This window comes from Vulpes vulpes, chromosome 16 (assembly GCF_048418805.1).
Source record: "Vulpes vulpes isolate BD-2025 chromosome 16, VulVul3, whole genome shotgun sequence".
In the NCBI taxonomy this organism is placed as follows: domain Eukaryota; kingdom Metazoa; phylum Chordata; class Mammalia; order Carnivora; family Canidae; genus Vulpes; species Vulpes vulpes.
In genome coordinates, this window is record NC_132795.1 from 79712183 (window position 1) to 79732947 (window position 20765).

Genomic DNA, 20765 nt, shown 5'->3' on the forward strand with positions numbered 1-20765 from the left:
GGCAAATGACTGGCAAGGATGCTAGAGCTGCATGATCAGCAAGGAAGCCACAGTGAATATCCACACCCGGATGGAGATGCTCAAGGGCAACACTGGTGGAAAGAAAAGACTTCCTCACAGAGGAGGATGTATATATATCCATATACCCCTAATGTAGCTTTCATTTTCAGGCTATGATTTCTCAGGAAACGTTCATTGCAATAGAAGTACCACAGGTTGGCTCATATTCAATGTATCATTTATGTGAAGGAAATGGACTAGGCCATGTTCAACCATTAATGACTCGGTTTGAGGCCTTGATGTCTGGGCCTTGATGTCAGCTACTATCCTCCTCCTGACTTTATTACTTCGATGTAAAAATGAATCCTCCACCTGTGTGAAGTTGTCCTCCTCCTACCATCCTTGTCCTGTGTGAACAGTCTGTGTTTTCACCTTAAAAGAAATATCAGGTGCTGGTTCTGTGTAGAGTAAGTTGCTGCCAAGATAAAGAAACTGCCTAGAAGCTGCAATAATTGAAGGGGCAGACAAAAACGGTGTTAACTGTCCAAATGGTGTTCTTATGAAATGCCCAGGAGTAACCAGTAGTTAGGAAAACTTTGGGCTGAAGGCAAAAACCAAAAGTGTCGTCTTGAATTTCATGCACTAATTACACATATATTTCCCTGATCCTTCAGTAGCCAATATATTTGGTGGCAAAATGTTTCCTGTGAGGTAAAGGATATACTTGTAAAACAAACTCACGTAATTATTTATTCAAAAGCATAATCCTTGTGCTCGCTTTGGCAGCACATATACTAAAATTGGAATAGTACAGAGGGGATTAGCATGGCCCTTGTGCACATATGACATGAAAATTCATGAAGTGTTCCATATTTAAAAAATAAATAGATAAAAGTATTATCCTTTATTTTAAAGATGAAGCATTTTGCACTATTCACTAAAGTGAGGATAAAATGGACAAATAGCTAAGGAATTATAGTTTTAAATTACCCTGTAACCACATCATGGCATCGTCACTGTATCTGTAGCTATACATTTTGGGAAGGAGCACCACGTAATCCACTACTGTCGTAGATACAAACCAAACAGAAAACAAACAAACAAACAAATAAGCCTAACAAAACCTATGCAATATATCTCATTTTCAGAGAGATGAATAAAGGCCCAATAACCCCACAAAAACTCCCAAATCAAGTTTCAAGTAGATATTAGGCTGACATTTCCTTAGCAGACACTTCAATTAGAAATCTTCGGTAGGCGAAAGGTGGGAAGAGATGAGCAGATGAAATTTAACTTACTGGAAGCACATGCTGTGAGCCCCACATTCTCACCTCCACAAACTAGCAAATCAAAGGTATTGAGGATTCAAGCATTTTTCTTCCAGCAGTGGGAGGCCCAAGTGCCTCAACCCAGCTGTCTTTTCATGTTAGAAAGAAAGCTGAGATCATTGTCACTCATATAATATCCCATTTGTTCTGCTGCTTTCACTAAATTTTCTGAATTTTATGTGGGGTCTCTCTCCCACTAAGAAGATGAACCTGTGCCGCAATTTCTCTGTTTAAACTGTGGGATAATTCCTTCTTTCAGAAAAAGAAAGTGTAGAAACATTCATTTTTACAAAGAAGTCGGGCATAAAGGGACTGTCTTTTCATTAGCGAAATAAACTGCAGATCATTCAATTGTCACATTTCAGAGATTTGCTCGGCAAACCTTCAGTTTCTCTTGTTTTTTAAAAAATGATTTACCAGCAGTGATTACTAGGTCATAGAATTGCAAGAGACTTTCTCCAGAATGGCCAACCATTCACAGCAATAAATTCCAATGACATATTCCTTATGAGGGCAGGCATTCCTTCTTCATGGGAAATGTGTCTTCTATGTAATAGATTTTGCAGTTCCTTAACTCCCTATCTGGGGGGAGAAGGCAGTGGAGGAAATGGAGGGAAAAAAAAATGGAAATCACCTCACTTGGAATTATGGGAAATTATTTTGAAGAGTATTTTTAAAATAAATAACACTATGGAATAGTTGAATCACTATATTGCACACCTGAAACTAATGTAACATTGTATGTTAACTGGAATTAAAGTAAAAACTTAAATAAAAATAAGTAAAATCAATAATAAACACAAGGTGTCCTCCTAGGAATTCCAGGACTGTGTTGGGTGCGGCTGGAAAGAGTCACAAAGATAAACTTAAGAAGCTATTTTTCTACCATAACTTTGTTTGAGGAAAGGGATTTAGAGAAAATTAGAGAGCATTACACAGTAAGCTAGGAGGAAAAAAAAAAAAAAAAAAAGAGGAAAACCCAGGCCATGAAGGCTTCCAACTTTACCCTCATCTTCCATTCTTCTTGGTACTTGTAATTCATTCCTTTATAGGATCTCATTACACAATGTGTATTCATTAAAAGTCCTACATTCAGAAAAAAAAGTGACTCTAAAAGTGATTCTAAAAGTAAAATAGCCTGTGTTTGAATACAAAGGCCTATTATGATTGGGTCTTATGCAGGATCAGGACAACTAAAAGTCTGTGTCTCTCTCTCTCCTTTGTTCTTACAGAGATCCAGACTACCCCATGAATCCCAAGTTTCCATATTCAGTGCCAGAAGTGAATGAGCTCTTCTTGCTCAATCCCAATTCTCAATTTCTGGGAGAGAGAATTAGATCGTCTCAGCGTGGGTAATCAGCTATAGCCAGGGGATTCAGAATCACAGTTTAAATTTAATCATGGTTGGTGGAGAACCAAACTGTGGCTCTCAGCTCAGTTAATGGAAAAAAGCAGATAGCTCCTGAATTGAAAATGTACCCCAATGAGTGTTTACGGTTCTCATTTGTATAATATACTAGAAGAAAGTTTCAAAAATGCCATTTTTTATCAGGAGTCATATATATTTAATATTTCTTTCTGACATTTCCAGGAGAAACAAGGATGTCACTCTACAACTCGATAAACTATTTCCATTTTTTAGCGTGTGTATGTTTAAGACCAAATAATTTCTTGACTTACTTTTATAATAGAAAAATGGAAAGGAAGCAAGCCCCAAATCATCTTCTCATCCTTGACTCTACCACTTTGTCTACGAAATTCTTTTGCCATATGTTCTCCTCAATGTTTCGGCAGATTTCTATCATGGGGGAGCCATATGTTGACTTTGTAATAGCATATTTTTTATTTTTGAGAACTGAGCCCACCATATTGTGGACACAAACTATGGGAACCTCAATATCTTTCATTTGAATGCCAGGATGGCATTAAATATGTCTGTAATGGTATAGCTAGAAGTATGACTGCTTGATTTGAATAAATGAATGGAGGTCTCTGACAGGTGATCATGACAGTAGATATCAGAGATCTCTGAAAGTAGAGATCATGTTTAGAATCCCATAAAGACATTTTAGAACCCAGCCCAAAGTAGAGGTCTTCCTTTGTTTTGGGTTCTTTATTGTACTTTGACCTCTGGTTAAATGTTCTTGCTATTGTCCTCATGGTTTACAACTTAAAGATGTCTTGGAATTGACTTCCAAAATGACAATTTCCCAGTATTCTTGGAAAAAAAGGACAGCTAAAAAGTTAAATTTGAAAAAATTAAAGATGTCATTTTTGAGATTATGATGGGTTTTCCCTAAAGTTATTTACATAGGTAAAGCTTTATTTAAAATAAAGCTAGTGAGATGCCTGGGTGGCTGCAGTTGAGGGCATGATCCTGGGTCTGGGGATTGAATCCCACATCAGGCTCCCTGCAGGGAGCCTACTTCTCCCTCTACCTAGGTCTCTGCTTCTTTGTCTCTCATGAATAAATAAATAAAATCTTTACATAAATAAAATAAAGCTAGTAATTATTATCCTTGTGTTAATGTGTCTCATGTACATGTTCCATGTATTCTCATACATTTAACTTTAGTAGTAGAAGTTTCTTTTTAAAGAAATAAATTATTCTATTTTGGTTGGGTGCCTAAAATGAGATCATTCTTTTCTACCCTAAAGGGTGTATATCATGAACTAGTGTGGAACATTGAACATTCTATATTTTTTAAAGCAAAAGAAGGTAATTCACAGAGATTTTTTTAAAAGGTCTTTTTTAAGGTTTTTAGAGAACTTGTTAAAAAACACCCACAACCATATTTCAAGTCACATTCCCTCTCCTGTCTCTTCTCCCCACAAAATGCTCACAGACTGCCAATTTAAGGGAAAAACAGAGTCAAGCCAGCTAAAAAGCATCCAAATGAAGAGAAGGTTAATCGTGGAAGGCTATGGAGGTGGTTGGGACAATCTGCTGATGTCTTGGCAATGACTGCATCTAGCCATTTCTTCCCCAGCCCCCTGAGAATGAAGGTTGTCATTCCTTAGCCCCCAGACTCTGGGTTGTAACAACATTCATCCCCAGTCTTGCATCTTTATCATCATCAACCTTCTGACCTAAGAGTGTTGGGAGAAAAGCCTGAGAAAGAGATCTTGAGAACTCACAGGTAGGAAAATAAACAGTGATGTGAATAAGAATGTGAACAGCTTAGAAATGTGAAGCAATAAGCTAGGTTTCCTGTCTCTTCATCTAACCCAAATAAAATCAGGAAAAGACATGATCACCAAAAGGCATTTTTCAGCCTCATTTCTGGCTCATGGCATGACAGCCCAGTGAGTTGTTATGACAAACATATATGAGAATATAAATTTCAAACATATGTAGCTGTTGCCTTTTAGTCCTCCTTTCCTCCTTTATGATAATAGAAACTAGGCTTTCATTTTGAGTTATGACCATCTCTTACTAGATTTTAATCTCGTTTGCTACTTGAATTATTGAAATGCATGAGCTGCCAGGGTCCTTATCTGTGAAATGGGAATGATAATAACTACCTACTTCATGGTATTATCCTAAGGACTAAAAGAGACACTGGAGAGATAATAGTACAGGCTGTGGCCTATCATAAGAGGACAGAGAATATTAGCTATATTCATGCATATAACTTTTGTTAGAAATATTAATTATATACCCACAATATAAATTTGTAAATTCAATTATATTCTGTTAAAAATCAGAACACTTGGGTTCTAGTAGTGTCTCTTTTGCTAAGAAGATGAGAGTCCTGAAGTTAGATACTTAACATCTCTGGTTTCAGCTTATAAAATAAGAAATTTGTATTAGATGATTATTAAGGTCACTTTGGACTCTAATGTTATTCTTTGTTTGACTTCTCCATAGCAACTGTTTTCTGCAATGAGACTGGCTAGCTAGAGAGCTGCTCTCTACAACATAGTTCTCTTTTTAGAAATGTACAGATCAGAATTCAGCTTTTCTTCTAGGAATCAGTTTGATGGTCAGCACTTGACTCACTTTCTTGGGAATTCTTGATCCCAAACCCAGGAGAAAATTTTCATTTCCTTACCAATGAAAATTTTTAGAAAGATATCTGTACAACAAAAATAAGTCCTAGATGAACAGTGGGATCTGATGGAAGTATTTATGTATCAGATACTAGGGCTTAGGGTGCAGCATAATGGTGGCTGAAAGAGAGAGAAGGCTGAATTACAGTAGATCTTGGTGGTAATCCAACAATAGCATCCTTCTGTGCTGGCCAGGCACCAAATTCAAGTTGATAGGTGGCAATAGAAGGACTGAGAATCCCTAAAGGATACTCATTAGGGATGGCATTGGGAATGGGTTAGAGGAAAGTGTTGGCTGGAAACTAAATGGGCAGAGGCTTTTGTTCAAGAGGTTTACACACAGGGAGCTGATAAGCAGACATGAATGTGTATCAGGGTCAAAGTACCTTGAAGCAAAAGCCCAGTCCTGGAAATGGGGGCAACATGAGCAGGAAGGATGACAAGTTACAGTGGCAAATTCCTAAACTCCACTGATCATCACCATGGGAACTCAATGTCTGAGTACAGAAAGAGAGAACAATGTGGAGTCACCCTTATTTCAAAAGGCCAATAAAAGTGCTCTGGAAAAGCATATAGTAGATAGTTGTCTAGAGCCATTTACACATGGGGTTTGGGAAAAATAAGTGGACAGGAAGATAGTAGGCAATCTTGCTTCGGATTGGTCAAAGGATGAATACCCTAAAGCATTGAAAACACGAATCAATATCTTACCTGTGCTACAAACTTGTTTTACTCTGAGGCCAGTAGAAAGAAGAACAAGTAATATTTCTAACAGGCTCTTTCTATTCTGAATCACGATTTCACACAGCAGTAGAGTTAAAATAGTCACGATGGCCCCATCAGCATTACTTGCATATGGAAGCATCAGTAGGATATTTGGTGTCCAAGTTAAAAGCAGCTAAATTTAAGGGAAGGCAAAAACCCCAGGTGGGGTTGATAGCCATGAGTGAAAAACAAAGCAGAGGTGGAATGAACTCTAGACAGGAATGTGGTAGGATGAAAGAGAAAATGGAAAGGTAGAGGGATCAAGCGGGAAATATGCTACCCCTCCATTTCCAAAATAGACTTGTTAATGTATTAATATGCCTCTCTCTACTTCTCCACTTAAAACCTCCAAAGATAAATCTGTTCCTCAGTAGAGGTTGTTTCTTACATAGAGCTCATAGTAAGTTCCTTATCCATATATATTAACAGGCAACCAATGAACTTTTGATAAAAATAAAACCAACAAAACAAATGGGACAAAGTGCTAGGATGAACAAGTGGAATAGCTAATCATAAGGGCAAAAAACATTTTAATTCATGGAGGAGAAAAAGAATGTTCATTTTAAAAATTCTAATTAGTATCCACAAAGAAATTTTAAGTTGTATTCAACTAAGCAAGAATGAGCTGCCATCTTACATCTTATCAAATAACAAGAAAAGGTTCTTACAAATGAAAAATATACTTGCTTACAGACAAAATAAACAAGCTAAATAAGTGTTTTAGTAATGACAAAATATTCCAAGGTAAATTTAAAAAACACAAAGCCTAAGAAAAAAATAAATAGAAAGTATGGGAGAATCAATACTGAAAAAAAGAGTATCTATTTAGTAGGAGGCCCAGCAATGAAAAGCTATGGAAATGAGTGGGAAGAAATTATCAAAAAACAAAAGAGATTACGAAAGGCACAGAAAGTTTTCAGATTGAAAGGATCCATGGAGCACTGACCAAAATGAAATAATATCTAATATTTATTATCTTTTTCAAATGTGTTGTTTTAATCTTTGCAACAATTGTATGATGTATTTGATCATTTAGTCTTCACTTAACACTAAGGGTTAAACATTTTTATTTTATGACTGAGTAAAGTATCATTCAATCTTTAACTTAGACAAGTTCCCACAATTAGTGGCACATCCAATTTTAGAGTATAGTCTTGCCTGAGAAACTTTGCTTTCAGTCACAAATTGAACATGAAGAGAAAAAAAAGACCCACACCTTGATAGAGTGTTATGATGATCAGAGATAAAGATATTTAAAGGCTTTAATAGGCTTGTCATGAGTGTATATATTGCCAATAAAAGGAAAGAATCTGAGTTAAATCCATTTTCTTGTCAACATACTTGATGCTAATAAGAAATTATGAGTGAAAGTGATTCTGAACCCAAAAATTACTTTGTGCCCAACCCAACTATCAATAATTTTAAGACAAAAGGGTATTTTCAAATTGCTAAAATCTAGGAAAGTTTATTTAGTGTATCCATTTCTTAAAAACAACAATAAAACTACTACAGCAAAGTAAAAGAAAAATTGAGCAAAGGTAGGGGATTTAACAAACAATAGAAGTAAATTAGAATTTCAATAGCCCACTGGATTATAGTTGGTCAAAAAACCAAAAATCACTGATTTAAATAGAATAAGGAGTACCTTCAAGAATAAAGTGGATTCTAATTATTGGAAAGTGGAAAATGTTAGTATCTATTCTATCAAAAGTAGAGAAAAAAGGCAATCAAAACTTGGCAAAAGTGGCAATGCAGTGAGATCAGGGTCTTTGCGTGAACCAACTATCATGTTTAACTTTCTTAAGAAGTTTGGAGAACTAAAGAGAATCCACTGAATATTGATGCTTGGAAAATTTTCCATGTGGCACAGATTTAGTGACCTAACATCATATTTCTTTTCCTACATATCCAATCATACCACTTGGTTATACAATTAGTAATCATGTCACATATTCTAATAACTGGTATTTAAGGTTTAGAATAAAACTAAAACAGAAGACTTTGGTATATTTATGGGGGAAATATAAATGTTATGAAACTTGGCAATATAAAATAATGACATAGCTAACAGATTCAGGAGATAAGGAAGGAAAGGTATAGAAATGTGGATCTGTTCATTTTTCTCATTTTACAATGTGGGAATCCAACTGATAAAGAGTAAGGGGGGGTCTGGAAATAAAGGGTTAAGAATATTACTGAACATTATAAACATAAGCATGAGAAGAATTAAAGGATAACTTGGAAAAAATAGTGATACGATAAATATACTCAATTCTTCACATTTTAGAGATGAGAATCAACAAAAGTAATAAACCAAGAAGCATTAATAAAAATTAAAAGCAAATGTAGTTAAAAGTGTAGAAAGAGAAAGGAATAGGAGTCAAAATAGGAAATCTGACTTTTCTTTTGATCCATTTCTGTGAGTTTATGTTTTACTGCTTTTCTATGAATACATATATTACAATTCCAATTAAGCATTTTAAAAGGCATGTTACAATGGGGCACAAGAATCAATGATTTCACAGAGTGTAACTTGCTCATTCTACTCATTCCTCTTGGCATAGAAATTGCCCATCAGTCCTTTTGGTATTTAACTCTTAAGATTTGCTCTTGCCATTGAATTTCACGCATTTTAACTCACCATTTAATGCTCATACCTTGGAGAAAATACAATGATTGTACATTTAAAGAGGAAAAAAAAATGTTGGGTGGTGATGAATCAATAACATTTTACATCAAGTCCAGACTACTCCCTCTACCTTTTCCACTGTTTCTCTCTCAATCTGGAATGAATTTGCTCCATTGGCTTTCAGTCAAAACCACTCTAGAAAATTGAGAAGGTCCTGACTCATGACCATTATTTAGATTTTGATCAGTCAACATAGAACTTAATAATGTACCACAAATAATTTTTTAAATATATACAAAGAGTTTGTTATTGTTCATATGGATTTTTTCTATTTTGCTTTCAAAATAATCCAATGTCTATTTGCATGAGATCTATATGATTAAAGATAAATATTCAATTTTGTATTTGAAATTTTTCTAAAGGTAAAGATTTATTTTTGGCAGTTTTGAAAATAACTGAAAAATATGCCACATTCTATGCAGTAAAAACAATGGATGAATGTTCAATAGAGGCTTACTTCTAATTTTTTTTTAAGAAATCGTTTAGTAGTTATCTTTCATCACTTACTTGCCACTCATCTTTATATGATGATATGCCATTAGTTGTTCTAACAAACAAAATTTTAGATAGTTACAAGTTTTAATTCTTTGTTCTTCAATAAAATAAATTATTTTTCAGGGACAAAAAGCTATAATGTTTAATTGTGAAATTAAGAAACAAAAGATCACATGATATTTGTCTTTCTCTGACTTATTTCGCTTAGCACAATGCACTCCCGCTGCATCTACATTGTTGCAAATGGCAAAATTCCATTCTTTTTGATGTTTGATTAACATTCCATTGTAGGGATCCCTGGGTGGCACAGTGGTTTAGCTCCTGCCTTTGGCCCAGGTCGCAATCCTGGAGACCGGGGATCGAATCCCACATCCGGCTCCCGGTGCATGGAGCCTGCTTCTCCCTCTGCCTATGTCTCTTCCTCTCTCTCTCTCTCTGTGTATGACTATCATAAATTAAAAAAACAAAAACAAAAACATTCCATTGTATACAGGGGAGGGGGAAAAAGAAGCAAACAATAAGAGACTCTTGACTATAGAAAACAAACAGTGTTGATGGAGGAAAGTGGGTGGAAAGTGAGCTAAATGGGTGATGAATATTAAGCAGGACACTCCTGATGAGCCCTGGGTGTTATATATAAGTGGTGAATCACTAAATTCTACACCTGAAACCATATTACCAAATATGTTAACTAACTAGAATTTAAATAAAAACTTGAAATCAAAAAGAAAAAGAGAAAAGATCTTTTTTTTTTCAATGATCGCTGTAGAATGATGCAGAGAAAAATATCTCAGTACAGAAAAAAGGTAAGTGGTATGTAATACTAATCTTAACAAAAATGTTTCTGGTTCTTTAGCTTATCAAATGAATGACTATTTCACTCTAGAATAGAGAGAGGCTTGAGAGACACTGAGAAAGAATCTTAGTTTTATGGGGGGTAGTGAGCATGACAGAAGCAAAGAAGCCCATTGCAAGAAAGAGTATCCAACAGATGTCCATCCCCTGGTGGAAATTTTCTGCCAAATCCGGGAAGTTGTGGCCCTTCTCTAAAGTTTGTAAAGTATGGAAATAAATATCCCAAGGCCCAAGTTCTATAGCATTTGCATCCCACCAAGTCCCTCCAAATGTCATACTGTTTGTCTGATGTTTCTGGCATGTGACCCATTCTGACAATTTCTCATCTTCTATTTCTTCCTCAACAGGTGGGATAAATGGAAAAGCAATAGAAGTAGAGAAGAAGAAATAGAATCAGTCAACTGGTTGTTCATGGCAGTTCAGCATAGAGCTGTTAATGTCACAGAAAAAATATGTTTTAGGGACACTTCTGTGGCTCAACAGTTGAGCATCTGCCTTTGGCTCAGGGCATGATCTCAGGATCTAGTCCTACATCAGGCTCCCTGTGAGGAGCCTACTTCTCCCTCTGCCTGTGTCTTTGCCTCTCATGATTAAATAAATAAAATCTTTAAAATATATATATTTTTAAAATATATATTAAAAATGCTACCAGCAGATTTTCAGATTCACGGTAAAGCATAAAGATTCTAGAGATGGGGAATTCTCATAGCCTCCCAATTAATAGGACTGGAAAAAATATTGAGGTGTTTTTTTTTTAAAGGCACTGGTACAGGAGGAATTTTAATTTTTAAAATTTATTTTTAAATTTGAGATAATTTTAATGCATTTGCATGTAGTGAGTTAATGTAACAGAAAATCTAGTGTCACTTGGGTCAATAGCTCAGGCACTCTTGTTTCAAAATGACATTATTAGAACATTAGAGCCTGAGTCCTTTGAAAACGTTGAATGTTATGATAAATGCAGTGATGAATCCAGTGTTTGCTCATCATTAGTCAAGTGGAAATATGTTAAAAATGCTTTTATCCTTAATTTATAATCAGGTATATCTTTATTTTCAATAAATACTGGATCGTGGCCTAATGGAAAGATCTGGGAATCTCCAAAAACTGCTCTAATCGTCCTACTCTACAATTCAAAAATAGCTCATCAAGTAGCCTCTGGATTATAGAAAATAAATACAAATGTTCCTGGGAGATGTGGCACATACAGTCTGTGAATATCGCTGTTGGCTGAGGCAGCCGCGTTGGAAGAGATCAAACTGGCAACTGTGGGAAAGAGCAGCTGCTCTGGGTATGAAGTTAGGAATGGAGAAAAGAGAATCATTGGTAGAGGGAGGGACAGGCCTCAGAGGGCACTGAGAATTTGGAGTTAAATATCCAAAAACAGGGCTAGGGTAAAAGGAGCTGCAAAGGAAAGCAAGTAAATGGATGCCTGACAAATTCCCCTGCATTTTATATTCATTAAGTATAATAAATACACAAGTATACTAAGCATATGTAGGAACATACATTCAGAAGCAGTGATTCTTAATTCTTATAGTACAAGTCTATGCCTCAAAACATGCCTTCTTTGTTTAAATGAATGCATACCAGTTTCTGAGATCCCTGTGGCCTTTATTAATGTCTTTTTTTTCTGAAGTTGAAAATTATAATATTAATGTATTATTCATATTCTCAGTCTTTTGACCTATTGACAAAACCTGCGCTTTGTTTCTACCCTCAAATGCTACGGTAGCACCAAGCCCCAAATCAAAGCTATCCATCATAGTCCAGAGTGGATCCTAATCAATGCCAATAAATTTTAAAAGGCAGCAGCTATGGTACAAGATTATTAATTTTTAAACAGAAAAATAATACAGTACAAAACTGCAGCCCCTAGGGCCACCGTTAACCGTATTCACATTATGGTGCTTTGTTTAAGAAGAAATCATTACATTCCCTTAAACATGAGTTTGTTTTCATTAGAAATAAATAATACTAACTGTATTTTCCATCAGTCAACAAATATGTATTGAATACCAGCTGTGCATAAGATGAAGAACTAAGCATATAGTGGATACCAGAAGGTATAAAAGACAGAACACAAACAACCTTTTTGCAAAGAGAAAACCTGAAGACAAAAAAAAAAAAAGAGTTAACTGCATAAAAGAAATGATACCATTACTGAATGACATGTACAATGAACACTACAGTAACTGCAAGAGGGAAAGATTGATAATGAGTCAGGATAGGATCAATTGATCCACAATCTGAACTTGGTCTTGGAAGATGGTCAGATTTGGATCAGCGAAGGTGCCAAAGGATGGCATTACACATAAAGGTACTGGCGTGACCAAAAACATAAAGGCAGGCATATACAAGGAATGACAGTTAGTAATAAGAAGACCAGTCTGATTGGAGTGCAAAGATCATGACTAGGAGAAAATGGAGATAACCGTATCAACATAATTGTAGAAGGGATGGTGAAATGTCTCCCACTTTAGACTATCTAGCAGGAGGTCTTGCCTGGATTGTGTTCAGTCTCACGAGAAATCATGGTTATGAATATTTTAATCTCTGCATTTTACCTGGCTTTTACCATCTGTCTATCCTTTTTAGTCAGGTGATATAACAGCCGTCTCCACTATACACATTTTTGAAAATCAAGTAAATAAATTAATAGTTCTGGATAAACCCTCAACCATATGGTCCAAGTACCTTGTTTTAGGAGTATACGTATTTGATTAAGTGTTTAAGAATGACATCTGGACAAAGTAGCAGAAACTCACGAAGAGTGGCAGGGGACACCGGCAGTGGGGAGGGCTGAGTCCAGCTGTTTTGAGCATTAAATAGGAGGTTATTAAGTGTGATCTGCCAAGAGCTTACTTCTTTTAAATTTTCTGATTATTCCAGAGTTCTAGGCTATTATGCAAAGTGCCCAGAGTCCAGCCTATTTTACTTTTATAAAATCCAGGTAATATTCAGAATTTAATCCTAAAAACATCTTCTCTCTGCATTTTAATTAGAGTTCAACCTTAACTCAGTAACCACAAACTCAACCACCTAGTTTTTGTTACTATACTTTGAGAATAAAAGGTAAATAATATAAAAATGAACATATGCTATCTATTTGTTTTATCAAAACAACTTGCTGCATCTTGGTCTAAACACATACTAAACTCATTTTCCTGTTCGTTTTTTATCTAGAGCATCAGTGATTGAAATTGATATTCAGGATGGTAACTCCAAGAACTTTTATACAATTTATCATCAAGGAACTATTCAAATCTTCATTATATTTATGATGGAACAAAGGAAGTTTCCAAGAATTGGAATGGCTTCAACAATAAATATGTATTTCAGAAAACTGACCTTTCATGGTTTCACCCCTTTCCCCTGTGTAAATAACTACTTTTTTTTTTTTTTTTTTTTTTTTTTTTTTTTACATCCTGGACCTGGTTTCATTCCCAATTCCACACTTTTACCTGCCTTCCATCTCCAAGCTTCCCTTTCATTATAGTGAATGAAGCAGACCAATTGTCAGCTCTCATACAGTTCTTGTGGCAGTTGAGAAACATATTATACAGCTAAACAAATAAGCATATGTTATAACATCATATGGTTATTCATGCTATGGGTAGTACTAATTCAGATATGAGTGTCAGAGGAGGCCTCTAGATAAAGTATCAAAATATACTGAGGGAAAAAGGCATGGAAGTATCTAGGAGAAAAATTTTTCAAGGAAACAACATACCCATAGGCCCTGAGATGGGATATACTTTCAAAGTCTTACTGTTTTCCTTAAACCACTCTGTCCTTGTGCTTTTATCTAATCCTAACTCCAACACAATCTTTATGAAGATTTCTCCAATTGTTGTCATCCATGTTGAGTGATTCCTTTTCTGAATTTCTGCACATGTATTGGCCTTGAGCACACATACTTTAATACAATGAACATTTTTCACATATACCCATTTTCCCTACTCACACTGTGACTTCTTTAATAAATACATTTGTTTTACTCTACTAATGTGTTTAAAATTTTTTTACTTATTTTATTTTGTTTTATTTTTATTTTGAGAGAGACAGAGAGTGAGTGAGCAGAAGGGAGAAGGAGAGAGAATCTGAAGCAGATTTTGCACTGAGCACAGAGCCCAATATGGGGCTTGATCCCATAATCTTGAGATCATGAGTTGAGCCAAAACCAAGAGTCAGACACTTAGCCGACTGAGTCCGCTACTTCTACTACAGGCACGCTTCTACTAATTTAGGCAAAGAAAAGAAGATCCAGAGAGCATTATTATTATTGATAACATCTAGCATACTGTTGGGCACTTTATAATATTACTATAACAATATAGAGGAATTCCCTGTTAACCTTTTTTTTTAAAGATGTCATTTATTTATTTTGGAGAGTGAAAAAAAGATCACGCTTGAGTAGGGGAAGAGGAACAGGGGAAGTGAGAGAGGAAGAGGGAGAGGGTGAGAGTCTCAAGAAGATTCCCTTCTTAGCACAGAGCCAGACATGGGGCTCCACCCACCACCCTGAGATCATGACTTGAACTGCTATCAGGAGTCAGTTGCTTAACCAACTGAGCCACTCAGGTGATCCTCCTCCCATTAACCTTGGACATTTCAGGTCTCCACATCTCCTCCCCTGCCCTTAGAATATGGTTCTACTTGCCTTTCCTGCTCCCAGAAGCTGCTCCAAGAACAGAGCCTTGAAATGATGATGTGATGTTTAAGACACCTGTACAGTATACATGTACTGGATGTACTGGAACTGTCTTTTCCCCCACTTCCCCCACAGATTCTTCATTAAGGCCTCTTTGTAAACTTTTAAGGTCTGGTGGACAGGTGCAGGGATCCATTAATTTTGCTGCTGCTCAAGATAAGGTTTATAAGTTCCCTTTGCTATTAAAAAATTGCCACCTACAAACATTAGTGAACTGCCTCTTTTTTTTTGAACTCTCCCTGCCCTAGAGTACAGAGGCCTGTTTCATATAGTAACTGTTTCATATAGTAACATATTGTTAAAAACCAACAATATACAATACCTACTTATTTATAATCATGTGTTGAATATATGCAAACATATTTAAATAAATTTGATTATTTATTTTAATGTTTTACAAACAGGGTGATATCTAACATTTATTCAGCATTTGACAGCTTTCAAAGAACATTGACATATGTTATCATGTAAGTGCTCAAAGCAGCCAGTGAATTATTAAGCAGGGTATTGTTTTGTCATCATCAGATGAGTTAAGTGACTTGTCAGAGATCATGCACCTGGTAAGTGACAGTACATATGATCCCTAAGTCATTGCTCTTTCCACTATAAACCAGAAATTATCTAATGATCTATGTTTCTTCTGATTCCTTTATCATTCTGCTTCTTCTTTTGAGAGAGAAAGAGAAGGGGAGGGAAGAAGGAACAGTTAAAACTTGAGGTTTATCTTTGATGTTTACAGATAGTGTCTGTAGTGGATCAAGTATACAATTCTTACAGATGGAACTGAGTATGGAAAGCCCGGTTGGGGGCACATGTAGGTTCTTAATAAATATTTGCTGGTAAATGAAAGCATTGTCATATTTTTCTAAGTTGAATGCTTAAGACACTCTCTCATTTTAATAACTCAGGTTTCATGTTTTTTTTTTTTTTGCTTTTGACAGACCAAAAACTAAAGGTTACACAAAAAAAACTATGAGAATTAAGAAGTGAATTCAGTAAGATTTCAGTATATAAAATTAATGTAAAGAAATCTGTCACATTTCTATACACTAATAATGAAATAGCAGAAGGATAAATTAAGAAAACAATCCCATTTACAAATGCATTAGAAAGAATACAACACCTATCTATGAATTTAACCAAGGAGGTGAAAGACCTGTAGTTTGAAAATTATAAGACATTGATGAAAAAATGAAAATGACACAAATGGAAAGATGTTTAACATGCTCATGGATTGGAAGAATTAATACTGTTATAAGATCCATGCTCCCAAAGGATTGCACAGTTTCAGTGCAATCCTTAAGAAAATACCAATAGCAATTTTTCTTTTACCAAACTAACATAAATAAACCTAAAATTTGTTTAGAACCAGACCCAGAGTAGCCAAAGCAATCTTGAGAAAGATCAAAGCTGGAGGTATTATAATCCCAAATTTCAAAATATACCATAAAGCTATAGTAACCAAAACAGTATGGTACAGGCACAAAAATAAACACATAGATCAATAGAATAGGATAGAGAGCCCAGAAATAATCCCATGATTATATGGGCAATGAATCCATGACAAAGGAGGCAAGAACATAGAGTGGGGGAAAAGACAGTTCCCCTCAATACACGGTGGTGGGAAAACTGGACATGTACATGCTAAAGAATAAAACTAGATCACTTTCTTAAATCATACATGAAAATAAAATGAACTAAAGACCTGAATGTGAGACCTGAAACCACAGAAAGATTTAAAATCTTAAAACAAATAAACAGTAATCTCTGAGGACATCAGCCAAACATATTTTTGGATATGTCTCCTAAGGCAAGGAAAATAAAAGCAAAAATAAACTTTGGGGACTATACCAAAATAAAGAGCTTTTGTGTAATGAAGGAAACCATCAACAAAACAAAAAGATAATCTATTTAATGGAAGGAATGATTTGCAAACGATATACCCAATAAGGGGTTAATATCCAAATTATATAAAGAACGTATACAATCTAATACCAAAGGAATAATCGAATTAAACAGTGGGCAGAGGACTCAAACAGACATTTTCCCAAAGAAGACATACAGGTAGCCAAAATATATGAAAAGGTAACCAATATCACTGATGATCGAGGAAATGCAAATCAAGACCACAATGAGATACCACATCCCACTAGTCAGAATGGCTAGTATCATAAAGACAAGAAATAACAGTACTGCCCAGGATAAGGAGAAAAGGGAACCCTCAGGTACTTTTGGTAGGAATGTACCCTGGTACATCCACTGTAGAAAACAGTATGGAGTTTACTCAAAAATTTAAAAAAAAGAAGTGTGGATCCTATGATCCAGCAATCACACTACTATTTACCCAAAGAAAATGAAAACACTAACTCAAAAAGATATATGCACCCCTCTATTTACTGTAGCATTATTTACAGTAGCCAATATATGGAAGCAAACCAAGTATCCATCGATAGATGGATGGATAAGAAAATATGCACTCACACTCACGCGCTCTCTCCATGTATTTTACATATACATATGTGTGTGTACACACACACACACACACACACACAATGGAATATTACTGAGCCATAAGAAATTAGATCTTGTCATTTGTGACAACATGGATGGACATAGAGGGTATTATGCTAAATGAAATAAGTCAGCCTAACAAAGACAAATACAAATGCCATTTGATTTCACTTATATCTGAAATCTGAAGGTACAAAGCAAACGAACAAAGAAATAAAAACAGAACAAACTGGTAGTTGCTGGGGGTGGATTGAGAAATAAGTGAAGGAGATTAAGAGGTACAACCTTCTACCTACAAAATAAATGAATCACAGAGATGAAAAGTACAGCACAGGGAATATAGACATTAATATTTTAATAACATTGTATGGTAACAGATGGTGACTATATTGTCACTACAGAGTTGTTGCATCACTATGCTGTATGCCTGAAACTACTATGCCATTGTAGGTCAACTATACATACCTCAGTAATAGAAATAAAAATATATTCTAAAAATAACCACATATACGTTTTTTGAAAACACCCTCATATCCACTGAGCTTTTATGAGAAAGCTTAGAAAATATGCTTTTGATTACTGCCTGACTGCATCATGTCAAACACTGTGGTTACATTCTAGAAATTAGCAATGTCAGTGCGGAATTGCGAGATGCAGCAAGATGCAGCCAGTGTCAAATTAAAATAGCTAAGCATGATGGATGATAATAAAGGGGAGACTTTGGGGGAAGCCGTTTATGGGTTGTTCTCAGAACTGACTGCCTAAATAGAAAAGAATACTCTCACATTGTCATTTATTATGTACCAAACGCGCAGTCACAAATATTTGATAATTACATGAATATATTAACACACTTAAAGTTGTAAAAACCTCTCCCCTCCTTGGGGATGCTGGACTCTGATAAAACATCTAAGCAGCTTTCCAGTGAAACCATTTAAGACTGATGGTAAATAAGTTGAGGAACAAGAGCAGTCTTTATTAATTTTCCCCTGTCCAATGTATATAATTTCATCATTAGAACCCAGCATAATGTTGATATAACATTAACATTTTTTTTATAGCTAGCTGGGAAGTTGATTATAAAGAACCTCTTATCTGCTACTTACTTGACCTATTTTCTGCAATACTGTCAGTCCTGCACGGCCACATCCATTATTTTGTGTGGCTTTTTACCCTTTCTCTCTGTAGCACAAAAACAGGTAATTACTTTTTTACTTCACTTTTTCAAATGTCTACAAATTCTAAAAACAATAATGACTTTCAGGTTAGGCACCAGTGGCAGTTAATAACCCCTTTTAAAAGGTCTGAGGTTGTATTTCAGGGCCTCTGCCAATCAGGCAGGTCACTAAATTCCTGAAAATAGTATTTCCATTGGTCATTATGGCTTCTATGGAGAATGTGAGCTATTGGTACACTTTCCATCAAATACTTAAGAGTCACTTTGGAACTTGTATCTTGGTCAATAACTTGAGATAGATCCACATTTGGTATCATGACATTCAAAAATTTTCAAAGTCACTAAAGCTCTCATCTGAGTCTTTAATGAAATACACATCTACCGACTGATCCATCGATCTATTTATCTATCAATTTATTCATATATCTATTGTCTTTGATTTCTTTTTCAGCTGAAACCAAATTGGACTGCAGTTTGTGTAAAAGAATTATTGGAGATAGAGAATATGGTTTTAAAGTCTTTGTCTTATTCTGCTCAGGCTGTCATAACAAAATACCATAGAATGGTAGTTTAAACAACAGAATTTTATTTCTTCATAGTTCTGAAAGCTGGAAGTCTTGAGACCAGGGTATGGGTGTGGTCAGGTTCTGGTGAGAATTCTTTCCCTTTCTGGAGAGCTCTTTGTTGTTTCTGCTTATTAGAATAGCAATTTATTGGATCAGTGCCCCACCCTTATCTCATTTAGCCTTAATTAGTTCCTTGTAGGCCCTGTCTCCAAACTTAATCACATTTGGGATTAGGATTTCAATATATGAATGGGGTAGGATATATGGGGACACAAATCAGTCCAAACAATCCTATATAGTTTTTATACTTTAAAGTGTTAGTTCATAGGTATGAGAAAAATTACCCACAAACAGCATCCTGAAGAAAATTACATTTTTCTTCTCACAACTGAGATGAGGGTAAGACAGCTCACTTTTATGTTTATGACATAAATTTTATAAATTTTAAATGCACAAATGGATTTCAAGGAGACTTTGAAGATGCATATTACATATGAAGTTACATAAAATGTACACAGGAAGGGATAAACACATCATTTTAATTTAATGCACACAACTATCTACCTACCTATCTATATCCAGAGCACAGGTATGCAGATACCATATGTCAAAATGTGCCCTGAAGCTCTTCAATTATACCATGGTGCAGATTTTGTATAGATTTATCACAACTTAAAATTATTTTTATAAATTCAAAGTTCAAAAAAAAATTTTAATTATAGAATTAACACGTTGAAAAAAAATGATACAATTTTTCAAGCTGTGTTCTCTACAGTGCCTTAAAAATGACACTTAAACTGATTAGCTTTGTTTTCTAATTCACAAATAACAGTTAAGAAACATATCTAGAACTGACAGTTATGGGTGCCTTTTACTCTTTCCTGACATTTATTAGAGGTCACCTAAAAAAGTGTCAGTTTCATAGGATCAAAAGAATTGCATAGATCTAGTTATGAATTCCGGATCTACCAGTTAATTGGCTTGTGATCCCAGGTTTCTCTAAGCTTCAATTTCTCTACATATGAAATAGTAGTTAATTTAAAAAAAAAAAAGTCATGGAGCTACTGGGCGGGTCAATATTTTTTAAGACATTTATTTTAGAGAGAGAGCACACACACACTCTTGGGGGAGGGACAGAGGAAAAGAATATTCAAGTAGACCCTCCCACCCCTGACAGCAGAGCCAGATATGAAGCTCAATCCCGCCCCCCACCCCCCATGAGATCACAACCTGAGTCCAAACCCAGAGTTAGACAGGCAGCAAACCCACTGAACCACCCAGGTGCCCCTGGGGTGAGTCAATCTTGGTAAAATCTGTTTACAGTTCCTAACATTGTGCCTTGAAATAGCAAGTACTAGACATATGTTAGTTCCCTTCTTTCCCCTCTCTCTGTTACTATAGCACTTATTTTAATAAGAAGCCCTGAGGAAGTTCAAAGCTTTTTGATCATCAAAAGTGCTCACATACACAAGCTAAGACCACCTGAGTCTGTGGCCGTAAAAATAGATCCAGTTATCCAGAAGGTGTGAGTGCCCTTTATATTCTTCCAATCACAGTTTTTCTATCCTAGATAGGATGAGATCACTATCAACCTCAGCCCTTCCCAAATAGC

At 35.5% G+C, this 20765-nt stretch overlaps 1 non-coding gene across 1 annotated transcript; it reads left to right on the top strand.

The window, feature by feature from the left end:
• Positions 1-770: 770 nt before the first annotated feature.
• Positions 771-877, top strand: LOC112915418 (U6 spliceosomal RNA). Its single transcript, XR_003234060.1, has one exon. It is a non-coding gene; the product is annotated as a U6 spliceosomal RNA (small nuclear RNA).
• The last annotated feature ends 19888 nt before the right edge of the window (positions 878-20765 follow it).